Consider the following 14,088-nt stretch of genomic DNA (forward strand, 5'->3'; position numbering starts at 1 on the left):
CGTTGCCATTGCAGTGCGAAAGCCGCACGAAGCCGGTAGCGTGGCCGAGCGGTCTAAGGCGCTGGATTAAGGCTCCAGTCTCTTCGGAGGCGTGGGTTCAAATCCCACCGCTGCCAAAGAAGGTTTTGAAGAAACCACCATCCAAGCTGTTGAGCAGCTTATACTCAAATTGGCGCCCTCTGTTGCTCTTTTCAACAGCAGCAACTTGGAAGAGTCGGCTTGACGTTTCTTCAATTCCTTCAAGTTCTCCAATATTCAAAGGGCGTAGGATGGCCCAAGCTGGCCGAACCAACGGAGAACACATCAAAAGAATGCCCAACACGCAGGCGGCCGTATAAAGCAAACCATAAAGCCGCGTCGGCCAGTCCGAAGTCTTAGGAATCTAGCGCTTCTTTGTCTGCATCTGCCAATAGATGACTTGACTGAGATTCTCTAGCTCGCGTGTTACGCCCCCTTCTGTTTTGGCTAGGAATAAGAGGGCCGGGGCTTCTCGGAGGTAGTGTGGCCGAGTGGTCGAAGGCGCTGGATTTAGGCTCCAGTCTCTGTGGAGGCGTGGGTTCGAATCCCACCACTGCCAGCGAAGCTTTTGTGAAGATGTTGGCTCGGTCCATCCTTGGAAAAGCGCCATGTTGAAAATGTCTGTGGCAAGACCTTGCGTGTACGATGTTGGTGTAGTATCAATGAACGGCAGATGTCCTTGTGGTGGGCTTTTGTTAGACTGATTTTCACATCCTCTGTGTTCACTGGGCGTCTGTTTTATTAATTTTTGTAAAAGATCAGTTGCTTAGTAAATGATCTCAAAAGTTATATTGTTCTCACCAATGCAGTGCGGCACGAGGTTGACCCCAAATATGTCCGCCGATAAAAGAAGAAAAGCAGACACTTTAGCGACCAAGTGGATAAACTATGCCGTTGCCATTGCAGTGCGAAAGCCTCTTCGGAGGCGTGGGTTCAAATCCCACCGCTGCCAAAGAAGGTTTTGAAGAAACCACCATCCAAGCTGTTGAGCAGCTTATACTCAACTTGGCGCCCTCTGTTGCTCTTTTCAACAGCAGCAACTTGGAAGAGTCGGCTTGACGTTTCTTCAATTCCTTCAAGTTCTCCAATATTCAAAGGGCGTAGGATGGCCCAAGCTGGCCGAACCAACGGAGAACACATCAAAAGAATGCCCAACACGCAGGCGGCCGTATAAAGCAAACCATAAAGCCGCGTCGGCCAGTCCGAAGTCTTAGGAATCTAGCGCTTCTTTGTCTGTATCTGCCAATAGATGACTTGACTGAGATTCTCTAGCTCGCGTGTTACGCCCCCTTCTGTTTTGGCTAGGAATAAGAGGGCCGGGGCTTCTCGGCGGTAGTGTGGCCGAGTGGTCGAAGGCGCTGGATTTAGGCTCCAGTCTCTGTGGAGGCGTGGGTTCGAATCCCACCACTGCCAGCGAAGCTTTTGTGAAGATGTTGGCTCGGTCCATCCTTGGAAAAGCGCCATGTTGAAAATGTCTGTGGCAAGAGCTTGCGTGTACGATGTTGGTGTAGTATCAATGAACGGCAGATGTCCTTGTGGTAGGCTTTTGTTAGACTGATTTCCACATCCTCTGTGTTCACTGGGCGTCTGTTTTATTAATTTTTGTAAAAGATCAGTTGCTTAGTAAATGATCTCAAAAGTTATATTGTTCTCACCAATGCAGTGCGGCACGAGGTTGACCCCAAATATGTCCGCCGATAGAAGAAGAAAAGCAGACACTTTAGCGTCCAAGTGGATAAACTATGCCGTTGCCATTGCAGTGCGAAAGCCACACGAAGCCGGTAGCGTGGCCGAGCGGTCTAAGGCGCTAGATTAAGGCTCCAGTCTCTTCGGAGGCGTGGGTTCAAATCCCACCGCTGCCAAAGAAGGTTTTGAAGAAACCACCATCCAAGCTGTTGAGCAGCTTATACTCAACTTGGCGCCCTCTGTTGCTCTTTTCAACAGCAGCAACTTGGAAGAGTCGGCTTGACGTTTCTTCAATTCCTTCAAGTTCTCCAATATTCAAAGGGCGTAGGATGGCCCAAGCTGGCCGAACCAACGGAGAACACAACAAAAGAATGCCCAACACGCAGGCGGCCGTATAAAGCAAACCATAAAGCCGCGTCGGCCAGTCCGAAGTCTTAGGAATCTAGCGCTTCTTTGTCTGCATCTGCCAATAGATGACTTGACTGAGATTCTCTAGCTCGCGTGTTACGCCCCCTTCTGTTTTGGCTTGGAATAAGAGAGCCGGGGCTTCTCGGAGGTAGTGTGGCCGAGTGGTCGAAGGCACTGGATTTAGGCTCCAGTCTCTGTGGAGGCGTGGGTTCGAATCCCACCACTGCCAGCGAAGCTTTTGTGAAGATGTTGGCTCGGTCCATCCTTGGAAAAGCGCCATGTTGAAAATGTCTGTGGCAAGAGCTTGCGTGTACGATGTTGGTGTAGTATCAATGAACGGCAGATGTCCTTGTGGTGGGCTTTTGTTAGACTGATTTCCACATCCTCTGTGTTCACTGGGCGTCTGTTTTATTAATTTTTGTAAAAGATCAGTTGCTTAGTAAATGATCTCAAAAGTTATATTGTTCTCACCAATGCAGTGCGGCACGAGGTTGACCCCAAATATGTCCGCCGATAGAAGAAGAAAAGCAGACACTTTAGCGTCCAAGTGGATAAACTATGCCGTTGCCATTGCAGTGCGAAAGCCGCACGAAGCCGGTAGCGTGGCCGAGCGGTCTAAGGCGCTGGATTAAGGCTCCAGTCTCTTCGGAGGCGTGGGTTCAAATCCCACCGCTGCCAAAGAAGGTTTTGAAGAAACCACCATCCAAGCTGTTGAGCAGCTTATACTCAAATTGGCGCCCTCTGTTGCTCTTTTCAACAGCAGCAACTTGGAAGAGTCGGCTTGACGTTTCTTCAATTCCTTCAAGTTCTCCAATATTCAAAGGGCGTAGGATGGCCCAAGCTGGCCGAACCAACGGAGAACACATCAAAAGAATGCCCAACACGCAGGCGGCCGTATAAAGCAAACCATAAAGCCGCGTCGGCCAGTCCGAAGTCTTAGGAATCTAGCGCTTCTTTGTCTGCATCTGCCAATAGATGACTTGACTGAGATTCTCTAGCTCGCGTGTTACGCCCCCTTCTGTTTTGGCTAGGAATAAGAGGGCCGGGGATTCTCGGAGGTAGTGTGGCCGAGTGGTCGAAGGCGCTGGATTTAGGCTCCAGTCTCTGTGGAGGCGTGGGTTCAAATCCCACCACTGCCAGCGAAGCTTTTGTGAAGATGTTGGCTCGGTCCATCCTTGGAAAAGCGCCATGTTGAAAATGTCTGTGGCAAGAGCTTGCGTGTACGATGTTGGTGTAGTATCAATGAACGGCAGATGTCCTTGTGGTGGGCTTTTGTTAGACTGATTTCCACATCCTCTGTGTTCACTGGGCGTCTGTTTTATTAATTTTTGTAAAAGATCAGTTGCTTAGTAAATGATCTCAAAAGTTATATTGTTCTCACCAATGCAGTGCGGCACGAGGTTGACCCCAAATATGTCCGCCGATAGAAGAAGAAAAGCAGACACTTTAGCGTCCAAGTGGATAAACTATGCCGTTGCCATTGCAGTGCGAAAGCCGCACGAAGCCGGTAGCGTGGCCGAGCGGTCTAAGGCGCTGGATTAAGGCTCCAGTCTCTTCGGAGGCGTGGGTTCAAATCCCACCGCTGCCAAAGAAGGTTTTGAAGAAACCACCATCCAAGCTGTTGAGCAGCTTATACTCAAATTGGCGCCCTCTGTTGCTCTTTTCAACAGCAGCAACTTGGAAGAGTCGGCTTGACGTTTCTTCAATTCCTTCAAGTTCTCCAATATTCAAAGGGCGTAGGATGGCCCAAGCTGGCCGAACCAACGGAGAACACATCAAAAGAATGCCCAACACGCAGGCGGCCGTATAAAGCAAACCATAAAGCCGCGTCGGCCAGTCCGAAGTCTTAGGAATCTAGCGCTTCTTTGTCTGCATCTGCCAATAGATGACTTGACTGAGATTCTCTAGCTCGCGTGTTACGCCCCCTTCTGTTTTGGCTAGGAATAAGAGGGCCGGGGCTTCTCGGAGGTAGTGTGGCCGAGTGGTCGAAGGCGCTGGATTTAGGCTCCAGTCTCTGTGGAGGCGTGGGTTCGAATCCCACCACTGCCAGCGAAGCTTTTGTGAAGATGTTGGCTCGGTCCATCCTTGGAAAAGCGCCATGTTGAAAATGTCTGTGGCAAGAGCTTGCGTGTACGATGTTGGTGTAGTATCAATGAACGGCAGATGTCCTTGTGGTGGGCTTTTGTTAGACTGATTTCCACATCCTCTGTGTTCACTGGGCGTCTGTTTTATTAATTTTTGTAAAAGATCAGTTGCTTAGTAAATGATCTCAAAAGTTATATTGTTCTCACCAATGCAGTGCGGCACGAGGTTGACCCCAAATATGTCCGCCGATAGAAGAAGAAAAGCAGACACTTTAGCGTCCAAGTGGATAAACTATGCCGTTGCCATTGCAGTGCGAAAGCCGCACGAAGCCGGTAGCGTGGCCGAGCGGTCTAAGGCGCTGGATTAAGGCTCCAGTCTCTTCGGAGGCGTGGGTTCAAATCCCACCGCTGCCAAAGAAGGTTTTGAAGAAACCACCATCCAAGCTGTTGAGCAGCTTATACTCAACTTGGCGCCCTCTGTTGCTCTTTTCAACAGCAGCAACTTGGAAGAGTCGGCTTGACGTTTCTTCAATTCCTTCAAGTTCTCCAATATTCAAAGGGCGTAGGATGGCCCAAGCTGGCCGAACCAACGGAGAACACGTCAAAAGAATGCCCAACACGCAGGCGGCCGTATAAAGCAAACCATAAAGCCGCGTCGGCCAGTCCGAAGTCTTAGGAATCTAGCGCTTCTTTGTCTGCATCTGCCAATAGATGACTTGACTGAGATTCTCTAGCTCGCGTGTTACGCCCCCTTCTGTTTTGGCTAGGAATAAGAGGGCCGGGGCTTGTAGGAGGTAGTGTGGCCGAGTGGTCGAAGGCGCTGGATTTAGGCTCCAGTCTCTGTGGAGGCGTGGGTTCGAATCCCACCACTGCCAGCGAAGCTTTTGTGAAGATGTTGGCTCGGTCCATCCTTGGAAAAGCGCCATGTTGAAAATGTCTGTGGCAAGAGCTTGCGTGTACGATGTTGGTGTAGTATCAATGAACGGCAGATGTCCTTGTGGTGGGCTTTTGTTAGACTGATTTCCACATCCTCTGTGTTCACTGGGCGTCTGTTTTATTAATTTTTGTAAAAGATCAGTTGCTTAGTAAATGATCTCAAAAGTTATATTGTTCTCACCAATGCAGTGCGGCACGAGGTTGACCCCAAATATGTCCGCCGATAGAAGAAGAAAAGCAGACACTTTAGCGTCCAAGTGGATAAACTATGCCGTTGCCATTGCAGTGCGAAAGCCGTACGAAGCCGGTAGCGTGGCCGAGCGGTTTAAGGCGCTGGATTAAGGCTCCAGTCTCTTCGGAGGCGTGGGTTCAAATCCCACCGCTGCCAAAGAAGGTTTTGAAGAAACCACCATCCAAGCTGTTGAGCAGCTTATACTCAACTTGGCGCCCTCTGTTGCTCTTTTCAACAGCAGCAACTTGGAAGAGTCGGCTTGACGTTTCTTCAATTCCTTCAAGTTCTCCAATATTCAAAGGGCGTAGGATGGCCCAAGCTGGCCGAACCAACGGAGAACACATCAAAAGAATGCCCAACACGCAGGCGACCGTATAAAGCAAACCATAAAGCCGCGTCGGCCAGTCCGAAGTCTTAGGAATCTAGCGCTTCTTTGTCTGCATCTGCCAATAGATGACTTGACTGAGATTCTCTAGCTCGCGTGTTACGCCCCCTTCTGTTTTGGCTAGGAATAAGAGAGCCGGGGCTTCTCGGAGGTAGTGTGGCCGAGTGGTCGAAGGCACTGGATTTAGGCTCCAGTCTCTGTGGAGGCGTGGGTTCGAATCCCACCACTGCCAGCGAAGCTTTTGTGAAGATGTTGGCTCGGTCCATCCTTGGAAAAGCGCCATGTTGAAAATGTCTGTGGCAAGAGCTTGTGTGTACGATGTTGGTGTAGTATCAATGAACGGCAGATGTCCTTGTGGTGGGCTTTTGTTAGACTGATTTCCACATCCTCTGTGTTCACTGGGCGTCTGTTTTATTAATTTTTGTAAAAGATCAGTTGCTTAGTAAATGATCTCAAAAGTTATATTGTTCTCACCAATGCAGTGCGGCACGAGGTTGACCCCAAATATGTCCGCCGATAGAAGAAGAAAAGCAGACACTTTAGCGTCCAAGTGGATAAACTATGCCGTTGCCATTGCAGTGCGAAAGCCGCACGAAGCCGGTAGCGTGGCCGAGCGGTCTAAGGCGCTGGATTAAGGCTCCAGTCTCTTCGGAGGCGTGGGTTCAAATCCCACCGCTGCCAAAGAAGGTTTTGAAGAAACCACCATCCAAGCTGTTGAGCAGCTTATACTCAACTTGGCGCCCTCTGTTGCTCTTTTCAACAGCAGCAACTTGGAAGAGTCGGCTTGACGTTTCTTCAATTCCTTCAAGTTCTCCAATATTCAAAGGGCGTAGGATGGCCCAAGCTGGCCGAACCAACGGAGAACACATCAAAAGAATGCCCAACACGCAGGCGGCCGTATAAAGCAAACCATAAAGCCGCGTCGGCCAGTCCGAAGTCTTAGGAATCTAGCGCTTCTTTGTCTGCATCTGCCAATAGATGACTTGACTGAGATTCTCTAGCTCGCGTGTTACGCCCCCTTCTGTTTTGGCTAGGAATAAGAGGGCCGGGGCTTCTCGGAGGTAGTGTGGCCGAGTGGTCGAAGGCGCTGGATTTAGGCTCCAGTCTCTGTGGAGGCGTGGGTTCAAATCCCACCACTGCCAGCGAAGCTTTTGTGAAGATGTTGGCTCGGTCCATCCTTGGAAAAGCGCCATGTTGAAAATGTCTGTGGCAAGACCTTGCGTGTACGATGTTGGTGTAGTATCAATAAACGGCAGATGTCCTTGTGGTGGGCTTTTGTTAGACTGATTTCCACATCCTCTGTGTTCACTGGGCGTCTGTTTTATTAATTTTTGTAAAAGATCAGTTGCTTAGTAAATGATCTCAAAAGTTATATTGTTCTCACCAATGCAGTGCGGCACGAGGTTGACCCCAAATATGTCCGCCGATAGAAGAAGAAAAGCAGACACTTTAGCGTCCAAGTGGATAAACTATGCCGTTGCCATTGCAGTGCGAAAGCCGCACGAAGCCGGTAGCGTGGCCGAGCGGTCTAAGGCGCTGGATTAAGGCTCCAGTCTCTTCGGAGGCGTGGGTTCAAATCCCACCGCTGCCAAAGAAGGTTTTGAAGAAACCACCATCCAAGCTGTTGAGCAGCTTATACTCAAATTGGCGCCCTCTGTTGCTCTTTTCAACAGCAGCAACTTGGAAGAGTCGGCTTGACGTTTCTTCAATTCCTTCAAGTTCTCCAATATTCAAAGGGCGTAGGATGGCCCAAGCTGGCCGAACCAACGGAGAACACATCAAAAGAATGCCCAACACGCAGGCGGCCGTATAAAGCAAACCATAAAGCCGCGTCGGCCAGTCCAAAGTCTTAGGAATCTAGCGCTTCTTAGTCTGCATCTGCCAATAGATGACTTGACTGAGATTCTCTAGCTCGCGTGTTACGCCCCCTTCTGTTTTGGCTAGGAATAAGAGGGCCGGGGCTTCTCGGCGGTAGTGTGGCCGAGTGGTCGAAGGCGCTGGATTTAGGCTCCAGTCTCTGTGGAGGCGTGGGTTCGAATCCCACCACTGCCAGCGAAGCTTTTGTGAAGATGTTGGCTCGGTCCATCCTTGGAAAAGCGCCATGTTGAAAATGTCTGTGGCAAGAGCTTGCGTGTACGATGTTGGTGTAGTATCAATGAACGGCAGATGTCCTTGTGGTGGGCTTTTGTTAGACTGATTTCCACATCCTCTGTGTTCACTGGGCGTCTGTTTTATTAATTTTTGTAAAAGATCAGTTGCTTAGTAAATGATCTCAAAAGTTATATTGTTCTCACCAATGCAGTGCGGCACGAGGTTGACCCCAAATATGTCCGCCGATAGAAGAAGAAAAGCAGACACTTTAGCGTCCAAGTGGATAAACTATGCCGTTGCCATTGCAGTGCGAAAGCCGCACGAAGCCGGTAGCGTGGCCGAGCGGTCTAAGGCGCTGGATTAAGGCTCCAGTCTCTTCGGAGGCGTCGGTTCAAATCCCACCGCTGCCAAAGAAGGTTTTGAAGAAACCACCATCCAAGCTGTTGAGCAGCTTATACTCAACTTGGCGCCCTCTGTTGCTCTTTTCAACAGCAGCAACTTGGAAGAGTCGGCTTGACGTTTCTTCAATTCCTTCAAGTTCTCCAATATTCAAAGGGCGTAGGATGGCCCAAGCTGGCCGAACCAACGGAGAACACGTCAAAAGAATGCCCAACACGCAGGCGGCCGTATAAAGCAAACCATAAAGCCGCGTCGGCCAGTCCGAAGTCTTAGGAATCTAGCGCTTCTTTGTCTGCATCTGCCAATAGATGACTTGACTGAGATTCTCTAGCTCGCGTGTTACGCCCCCTTCTGTTTTGGCTAGGAATAAGAGGGCCGGGGCTTCTCGGAGGTAGTGTGGCCGAGTGGTCGAAGGCGCTGGATTTAGGCTCCAGTCTCTGTGGAGGCGTGGGTTCGAATCCCACCACTGCCAGCGAAGCTTTTGTGAAGATGTTGGCTCGGTCCATCCTTGGAAAAGCGCCATGTTGAAAATGTCTGTGGCAAGAGCTTGCGTGTACGATGTTGGTGTAGTATCAATGAACGGCAGATGTCCTTGTGGTGGGCTTTTGTTAGACTGATTTCCACATCCTCTGTGTTCACTGGGCGTCTGTTTTATTAATTTTTGTAAAAGATCAGTTGCTTAGTAAATGATCTCAAAAGTTATATTGTTCTCACCAATGCAGTGCGGCACGAGGTTGACCCCAAATATGTCCGCCGATAGAAGAAGAAAAGCAGACACTTTAGCGTCCAAGTGGATAAACTATGCCGTTGCCATTGCAGTGCGAAAGCCGCACGAAGCCGGTAGCGTGGCCGAGCGGTCTAAGGCGCTGGATTAAGGCTCCAGTCTCTTCGGAGGCGTGGGTTCAAATCCCACCGCTGCCAAAGAAGGTTTTGAAGAAACCACCATCCAAGCTGTTGAGCAGCTTATACTCAACTTGGCGCCCTCTGTTGCTCTTTTCAACAGCAGCAACTTGGAAGAGTCGGCTTGACGTTTCTTCAATTCCTTCAAGTTCTCCAATATTCAAAGGGCGTAGGATGGCCCAAGCTGGCCGAACCAACGGAGAACACGTCAAAAGAATGCCCAACACGCAGGCGGCCGTATAAAGCAAACCATAAAGCCGCGTCGGCCAGTCCGAAGTCTTAGGAATCTAGCGCTTCTTTGTCTGCATCTGCCAATAGATGACTTGACTGAGATTCTCTAGCTCGCGTGTTACGCCCCCTTCTGTTTTGGCTAGGAATAAGAGGGCCGGGGCTTCTCGGAGGTAGTGTGGCCGAGTGGTCGAAGGCGCTGGATTTAGGCTCCAGTCTCTGTGGAGGCGTGGGTTCGAATCCCACCACTGCCAGCGAAGCTTTTGTGAAGATGTTGGCTCGGTCCATCCTTGGAAAAGCGCCATGTTGAAAATGTCTGTGGCAAGAGCTTGCGTGTACGATGTTGGTGTAGTATCAATGAACGGCAGATGTCCTTGTGGTGGGCTTTTGTTAGACTGATTTCCACATCCTCTGTGTTCACTGGGCGTCTGTTTTATTAATTTTTGTAAAAGATCAGTTGCTTAGTAAATGATCTCAAAAGTTATATTGTTCTCACCAATGCAGTGCGGCACGAGGTTGACCCCAAATATGTCCGCCGATAGAAGAAGAAAAGCAGACACTTTAGCGTCCAAGTGGATAAACTATGCCGTTGCCATTGCAGTGCGAAAGCCGCACGAAGCCGGTAGCGTGGCCGAGCGGTCTAAGGCGCTGGATTAAGGCTCCAGTCTCTTCGGAGGCGTGGGTTCAAATCCCACCGCTGCCAAAGAAGGTTTTGAAGAAACCACCATCCAAGCTGTTGAGCAGCTTATACTCAAATTGGCGCCCTCTGTTGCTCTTTTCAACAGCAGCAACTTGGAAGAGTCGGCTTGACGTTTCTTCAATTCCTTCAAGTTCTCCAATATTCAAAGGGCGTAGGATGGCCCAAGCTGGCCGAACCAACGGAGAACACATCAAAAGAATGCCCAACACGCAGGCGGCCGTATAAAGCAAACCATAAAGCCGCGTCGGCCAGTCCGAAGTCTTAGGAATCTAGCGCTTCTTTGTCTGCATCTGCCAATAGATGACTTGACTGAGATTCTCTAGCTCGCGTGTTACGCCCCCTTCTGTTTTGGCTAGGAATAAGAGGGCCGGGGCTTCTCGGAGGTAGTGTGGCCGAGTGGTCGAAGGCGCTGGATTTAGGCTCCAGTCTCTGTGGAGGCGTGGGTTCGAATCCCACCACTGCCAGCGAAGCTTTTGTGAAGATGTTGGCTCGGTCCATCCTTGGAAAAGCGCCATGTTGAAAATGTCTGTGGCAAGAGCTTGCGTGTACGATGTTGGTGTAGTATCAATGAACGGCAGATGTCCTTGTGGTGGGCTTTTGTTAGACTGATTTCCACATCCTCTGTGTTCACTGGGCGTCTGTTTTATTAATTTTTGTAAAAGATCAGTTGCTTAGTAAATGATCTCAAAAGTTATATTGTTCTCACCAATGCAGTGCGGCACGAGGTTGACCCCAAATATGTCCGCCGATAGAAGAAGAAAAGCAGACACTTTAGCGTCCAAGTGGATAAACTATGCCGTTGCCATTGCAGTGCGAAAGCCGCACGAAGCCGGTAGCGTGGCCGAGCGGTCTAAGGCGCTGGATTAAGGCTCCAGTCTCTTCGGAGGCGTGGGTTCAAATCCCACCGCTGCCAAAGAAGGTTTTGAAGAAACCACCATCCAAGCTGTTCAGCAGCTTATACTCAAATTGGCGCCCTCTGTTGCTCTTTTCAACAGCAGCAACTTGGAAGAGTCGGCTTGACGTTTCTTCAATTCCTTCAAGTTCTCCAATATTCAAAGGGCGTAGGATGGCCCAAGCTGGCCGAACCAACGGAGAACACATCAAAAGAATGCCCAACACGCAGGCGGCCGTATAAAGCAAACCATAAAGCCGCGTCGGCCAGTCCGAAGTCTTAGGAATCTAGCGCTTCTTAGTCTGCATCTGCCAATAGATGACTTGACTGAGATTCTCTAGCTCGCGTGTTACGCCCCCTTCTGTTTTGGCTAGGAATAAGAGGGCCGGGGCTTCTCGGAGGTAGTGTGGCCGAGTGGTCGAAGGCGCTGGATTTAGGCTCCAGTCTCTGTGGAGGCGTGGGTTCGAATCCCACCACTGCCAGCGAAGCTTTTGTGAAGATGTTGGCTCGGTCCATCCTTGGAAAAGCGCCATGTTGAAAATGTCTGTGGCAAGACCTTGCGTGTACGATGTTGGTGTAGTATCAATAAACGGCAGATGTCCTTGTGGTGGGCTTTTGTTAGACTGATTTCCACATCCTCTGTGTTCACTGGGCGTCTGTTTTATTAATTTTTGTAAAAGATCAGTTGCTTAGTAAATGATCTCAAAAGTTATATTGTTCTCACCAATGCAGTGCGGCACGAGGTTGACCCCAAATATGTCCGCCGATAGAAGAAGAAAAGCAGACACTTTAGCGTCCAAGTGGATAAACTATGCCGTTGCCATTGCAGTGCGAAAGCCGCACGAAGCCGGTAGCGTGGCCGAGCGGTCTAAGGCGCTGGATTAAGGCTCCAGTCTCTTCGGAGGCGTGGGTTCAAATCCCACCGCTGCCAAAGAAGGTTTTGAAGAAACCACCATCCAAGCTGTTGAGCAGCTTATACTCAAATTGGCGCCCTCTGTTGCTCTTTTCAACAGCAGCAACTTGGAAGAGTCGGCTTGACGTTTCTTCAATTCCTTCAAGTTCTCCAATATTCAAAGGGCGTAGGATGGCCCAAGCTGGCCGAACCAACGGAGAACACATCAAAAGAATGCCCAACACGCAGGCGGCCGTATAAAGCAAACCATAAAGCCGCGTCGGCCAGTCCGAAGTCTTAGGAATCTAGCGCTTCTTAGTCTGCATCTGCCAATAGATGACTTGACTGAGATTCTCTAGCTCGCGTGTTACGCCCCCTTCTGTTTTGGCTAGGAATAAGAGGGCCGGGGCTTCTCGGCGGTAGTGTGGCCGAGTGGTCGAAGGCGCTGGATTTAGGCTCCAGTCTCTGTGGAGGCGTGGGTTCGAATCCCACCACTGCCAGCGAAGCTTTTGTGAAGATGTTGGCTCGGTCCATCCTTGGAAAAGCGCCATGTTGAAAATGTCTGTGGCAAGAGCTTGCGTGTACGATGTTGGTGTAGTATCAATGAACGGCAGATGTCCTTGTGGTGGGCTTTTGTTAGACTGATTTCCACATCCTCTGTGTTCACTGGGCGTCTGTTTTATTAATTTTTGTAAAAGATCAGTTGCTTAGTAAATGATCTCAAAAGTTATATTGTTCTCACCAATGCAGTGCGGCACGAGGTTGACCCCAAATATGTCCGCCGATAGAAGAAGAAAAGCAGACACTTTAGCGTCCAAGTGGATAAACTATGCCGTTGCCATTGCAGTGCGAAAGCCGCACGAAGCCGGTAGCGTGGCCGAGCGGTCTAAGGCGCTGGATTAAGGCTCCAGTCTCTTCGGAGGCGTGGGTTCAAATCCCACCGCTGCCAAAGAAGGTTTTGAAGAAACCACCATCCAAGCTGTTGAGCAGCTTATACTCAAATTGGCGCCCTCTGTTGCTCTTTTCAACAGCAGCAACTTGGAAGAGTCGGCTTGACGTTTCTTCAATTCCTTCAAGTTCTCCAATATTCAAAGGGCGTAGGATGGCCCAAGCTGGCCGAACCAACGGAGAACACATCAAAAGAATGCCCAACACGCAGGCGGCCGTATAAAGCAAACCATAAAGCCGCGTCGGCCAGTCCGAAGTCTTAGGAATCTAGCGCTTCTTAGTCTGCATCTGCCAATAGATGACTTGACTGAGATTCTCTAGCTCGCGTGTTACGCCCCCTTCTGTTTTGGCTAGGAATAAGAGGGCCGGGGCTTCTCGGCGGTAGTGTGGCCGAGTGGTCGAAGGCGCTGGATTTAGGCTCCAGTCTCTGTGGAGGCGTGGGTTCGAATCCCACCACTGCCAGCGAAGCTTTTGTGAAGATGTTGGCTCGGTCCATCCTTGGAAAAGCGCCATGTTGAAAATGTCTGTGGCAAGAGCTTGCGTGTACGATGTTGGTGTAGTATCAATGAACGGCAGATGTCCTTGTGGTGGGCTTTTGTTAGACTGATTTCCACATCCTCTGTGTTCACTGGGCGTCTGTTTTATTAATTTTTGTAAAAGATCAGTTGCTTAGTAAATGATCTCAAAAGTTATATTGTTCTCACCAATGCAGTGCGGCACGAGGTTGACCCCAAATATGTCCGCCGATAGAAGAAGAAAAGCAGACACTTTAGCGTCCAAGTGGATAAACTATGCCGTTGCCATTGCAGTGCGAAAGCCGCACGAAGCCGGTAGCGTGGCCGAGCGGTCTAAGGCGCTGGATTAAGGCTCCAGTCTCTTCGGAGGCGTGGGTTCAAATCCCACCGCTGCCAAAGAAGGTTTTGAAGAAACCACCTTCCAAGCTGTTGAGCAGCTTATACTCAAATTGGCGCCCTCTGTTGCTCTTTTCAACAGCAGCAACTTGGAAGAGTCGGCTTGACGTTTCTTCAATTCCTTCAAGTTCTCCAATATTCAAAGGGCGTAGGATGGCCCAAGCTGGCCGAACCAACGGAGAACACGTCAAAAGAATGCCCAACACGCAGGCGGCCGTATAAAGCAAACCATAAAGCCGCGTCGGCCAGTCCGAAGTCTTAGGAATCTAGCGCTTCTTTGTCTGCATCTGCCAATAGATGACTTGACTGAGATTCTCTAGCTCGCGTGTTACGCCCCCTTCTGTTTTGGCTAGGAATAAGAGGGCCGGGGCTTCTCGG

The 14,088-nt window shown here is 50.0% G+C and overlaps 24 non-coding genes across 24 annotated transcripts; all 24 read left to right on the forward strand.

Annotated features, from left to right (window-relative positions):
- Window positions 1-34: 34 nt before the first annotated feature.
- trnal-aag (transfer RNA leucine (anticodon AAG)) lies at window positions 35-116 on the forward strand. The gene has a single exon. It is a non-coding gene; the product is annotated as a tRNA-Leu (tRNA).
- Window positions 117-495: 379 nt separating this feature from the next.
- trnal-uag (transfer RNA leucine (anticodon UAG)) lies at window positions 496-577 on the forward strand. The gene has a single exon. It is a non-coding gene; the product is annotated as a tRNA-Leu (tRNA).
- Window positions 578-1,349: 772 nt separating this feature from the next.
- trnal-uag (transfer RNA leucine (anticodon UAG)) lies at window positions 1,350-1,431 on the forward strand. The gene has a single exon. It is a non-coding gene; the product is annotated as a tRNA-Leu (tRNA).
- Window positions 1,432-2,708: 1,277 nt separating this feature from the next.
- On the forward strand, window positions 2,709-2,790 carry trnal-aag (transfer RNA leucine (anticodon AAG)). Its single transcript has one exon. It is a non-coding gene; the product is annotated as a tRNA-Leu (tRNA).
- Window positions 2,791-3,618: 828 nt separating this feature from the next.
- On the forward strand, window positions 3,619-3,700 carry trnal-aag (transfer RNA leucine (anticodon AAG)). Its single transcript has one exon. It is a non-coding gene; the product is annotated as a tRNA-Leu (tRNA).
- A 379-nt stretch (window positions 3,701-4,079) lies between these two features.
- On the forward strand, window positions 4,080-4,161 carry trnal-uag (transfer RNA leucine (anticodon UAG)). Its single transcript has one exon. It is a non-coding gene; the product is annotated as a tRNA-Leu (tRNA).
- Window positions 4,162-4,528: 367 nt separating this feature from the next.
- Window positions 4,529-4,610, forward strand: trnal-aag (transfer RNA leucine (anticodon AAG)). The gene has a single exon. It is a non-coding gene; the product is annotated as a tRNA-Leu (tRNA).
- Window positions 4,611-4,989: 379 nt separating this feature from the next.
- Window positions 4,990-5,071, forward strand: trnal-uag (transfer RNA leucine (anticodon UAG)). The gene has a single exon. It is a non-coding gene; the product is annotated as a tRNA-Leu (tRNA).
- A 367-nt stretch (window positions 5,072-5,438) lies between these two features.
- On the forward strand, window positions 5,439-5,520 carry trnal-aag (transfer RNA leucine (anticodon AAG)). Its single transcript has one exon. It is a non-coding gene; the product is annotated as a tRNA-Leu (tRNA).
- Window positions 5,521-6,348: 828 nt separating this feature from the next.
- Window positions 6,349-6,430, forward strand: trnal-aag (transfer RNA leucine (anticodon AAG)). Its single transcript has one exon. It is a non-coding gene; the product is annotated as a tRNA-Leu (tRNA).
- An 828-nt stretch (window positions 6,431-7,258) lies between these two features.
- On the forward strand, window positions 7,259-7,340 carry trnal-aag (transfer RNA leucine (anticodon AAG)). The gene has a single exon. It is a non-coding gene; the product is annotated as a tRNA-Leu (tRNA).
- A 379-nt stretch (window positions 7,341-7,719) lies between these two features.
- trnal-uag (transfer RNA leucine (anticodon UAG)) lies at window positions 7,720-7,801 on the forward strand. The gene has a single exon. It is a non-coding gene; the product is annotated as a tRNA-Leu (tRNA).
- Window positions 7,802-8,629: 828 nt separating this feature from the next.
- On the forward strand, window positions 8,630-8,711 carry trnal-uag (transfer RNA leucine (anticodon UAG)). The gene has a single exon. It is a non-coding gene; the product is annotated as a tRNA-Leu (tRNA).
- A 367-nt stretch (window positions 8,712-9,078) lies between these two features.
- Window positions 9,079-9,160, forward strand: trnal-aag (transfer RNA leucine (anticodon AAG)). The gene has a single exon. It is a non-coding gene; the product is annotated as a tRNA-Leu (tRNA).
- A 379-nt stretch (window positions 9,161-9,539) lies between these two features.
- On the forward strand, window positions 9,540-9,621 carry trnal-uag (transfer RNA leucine (anticodon UAG)). Its single transcript has one exon. It is a non-coding gene; the product is annotated as a tRNA-Leu (tRNA).
- A 367-nt stretch (window positions 9,622-9,988) lies between these two features.
- trnal-aag (transfer RNA leucine (anticodon AAG)) lies at window positions 9,989-10,070 on the forward strand. Its single transcript has one exon. It is a non-coding gene; the product is annotated as a tRNA-Leu (tRNA).
- Window positions 10,071-10,449: 379 nt separating this feature from the next.
- On the forward strand, window positions 10,450-10,531 carry trnal-uag (transfer RNA leucine (anticodon UAG)). The gene has a single exon. It is a non-coding gene; the product is annotated as a tRNA-Leu (tRNA).
- A 367-nt stretch (window positions 10,532-10,898) lies between these two features.
- trnal-aag (transfer RNA leucine (anticodon AAG)) lies at window positions 10,899-10,980 on the forward strand. The gene has a single exon. It is a non-coding gene; the product is annotated as a tRNA-Leu (tRNA).
- Window positions 10,981-11,359: 379 nt separating this feature from the next.
- On the forward strand, window positions 11,360-11,441 carry trnal-uag (transfer RNA leucine (anticodon UAG)). Its single transcript has one exon. It is a non-coding gene; the product is annotated as a tRNA-Leu (tRNA).
- A 367-nt stretch (window positions 11,442-11,808) lies between these two features.
- Window positions 11,809-11,890, forward strand: trnal-aag (transfer RNA leucine (anticodon AAG)). Its single transcript has one exon. It is a non-coding gene; the product is annotated as a tRNA-Leu (tRNA).
- A 379-nt stretch (window positions 11,891-12,269) lies between these two features.
- trnal-uag (transfer RNA leucine (anticodon UAG)) lies at window positions 12,270-12,351 on the forward strand. The gene has a single exon. It is a non-coding gene; the product is annotated as a tRNA-Leu (tRNA).
- A 367-nt stretch (window positions 12,352-12,718) lies between these two features.
- On the forward strand, window positions 12,719-12,800 carry trnal-aag (transfer RNA leucine (anticodon AAG)). Its single transcript has one exon. It is a non-coding gene; the product is annotated as a tRNA-Leu (tRNA).
- A 379-nt stretch (window positions 12,801-13,179) lies between these two features.
- trnal-uag (transfer RNA leucine (anticodon UAG)) lies at window positions 13,180-13,261 on the forward strand. Its single transcript has one exon. It is a non-coding gene; the product is annotated as a tRNA-Leu (tRNA).
- A 367-nt stretch (window positions 13,262-13,628) lies between these two features.
- trnal-aag (transfer RNA leucine (anticodon AAG)) lies at window positions 13,629-13,710 on the forward strand. The gene has a single exon. It is a non-coding gene; the product is annotated as a tRNA-Leu (tRNA).
- Window positions 13,711-14,088: the final 378 nt, after the last annotated feature.

Source organism: Hoplias malabaricus, chromosome 3, assembly GCF_029633855.1.
Source record: "Hoplias malabaricus isolate fHopMal1 chromosome 3, fHopMal1.hap1, whole genome shotgun sequence".
Lineage (NCBI taxonomy): Eukaryota > Metazoa > Chordata > Actinopteri > Characiformes > Erythrinidae > Hoplias > Hoplias malabaricus.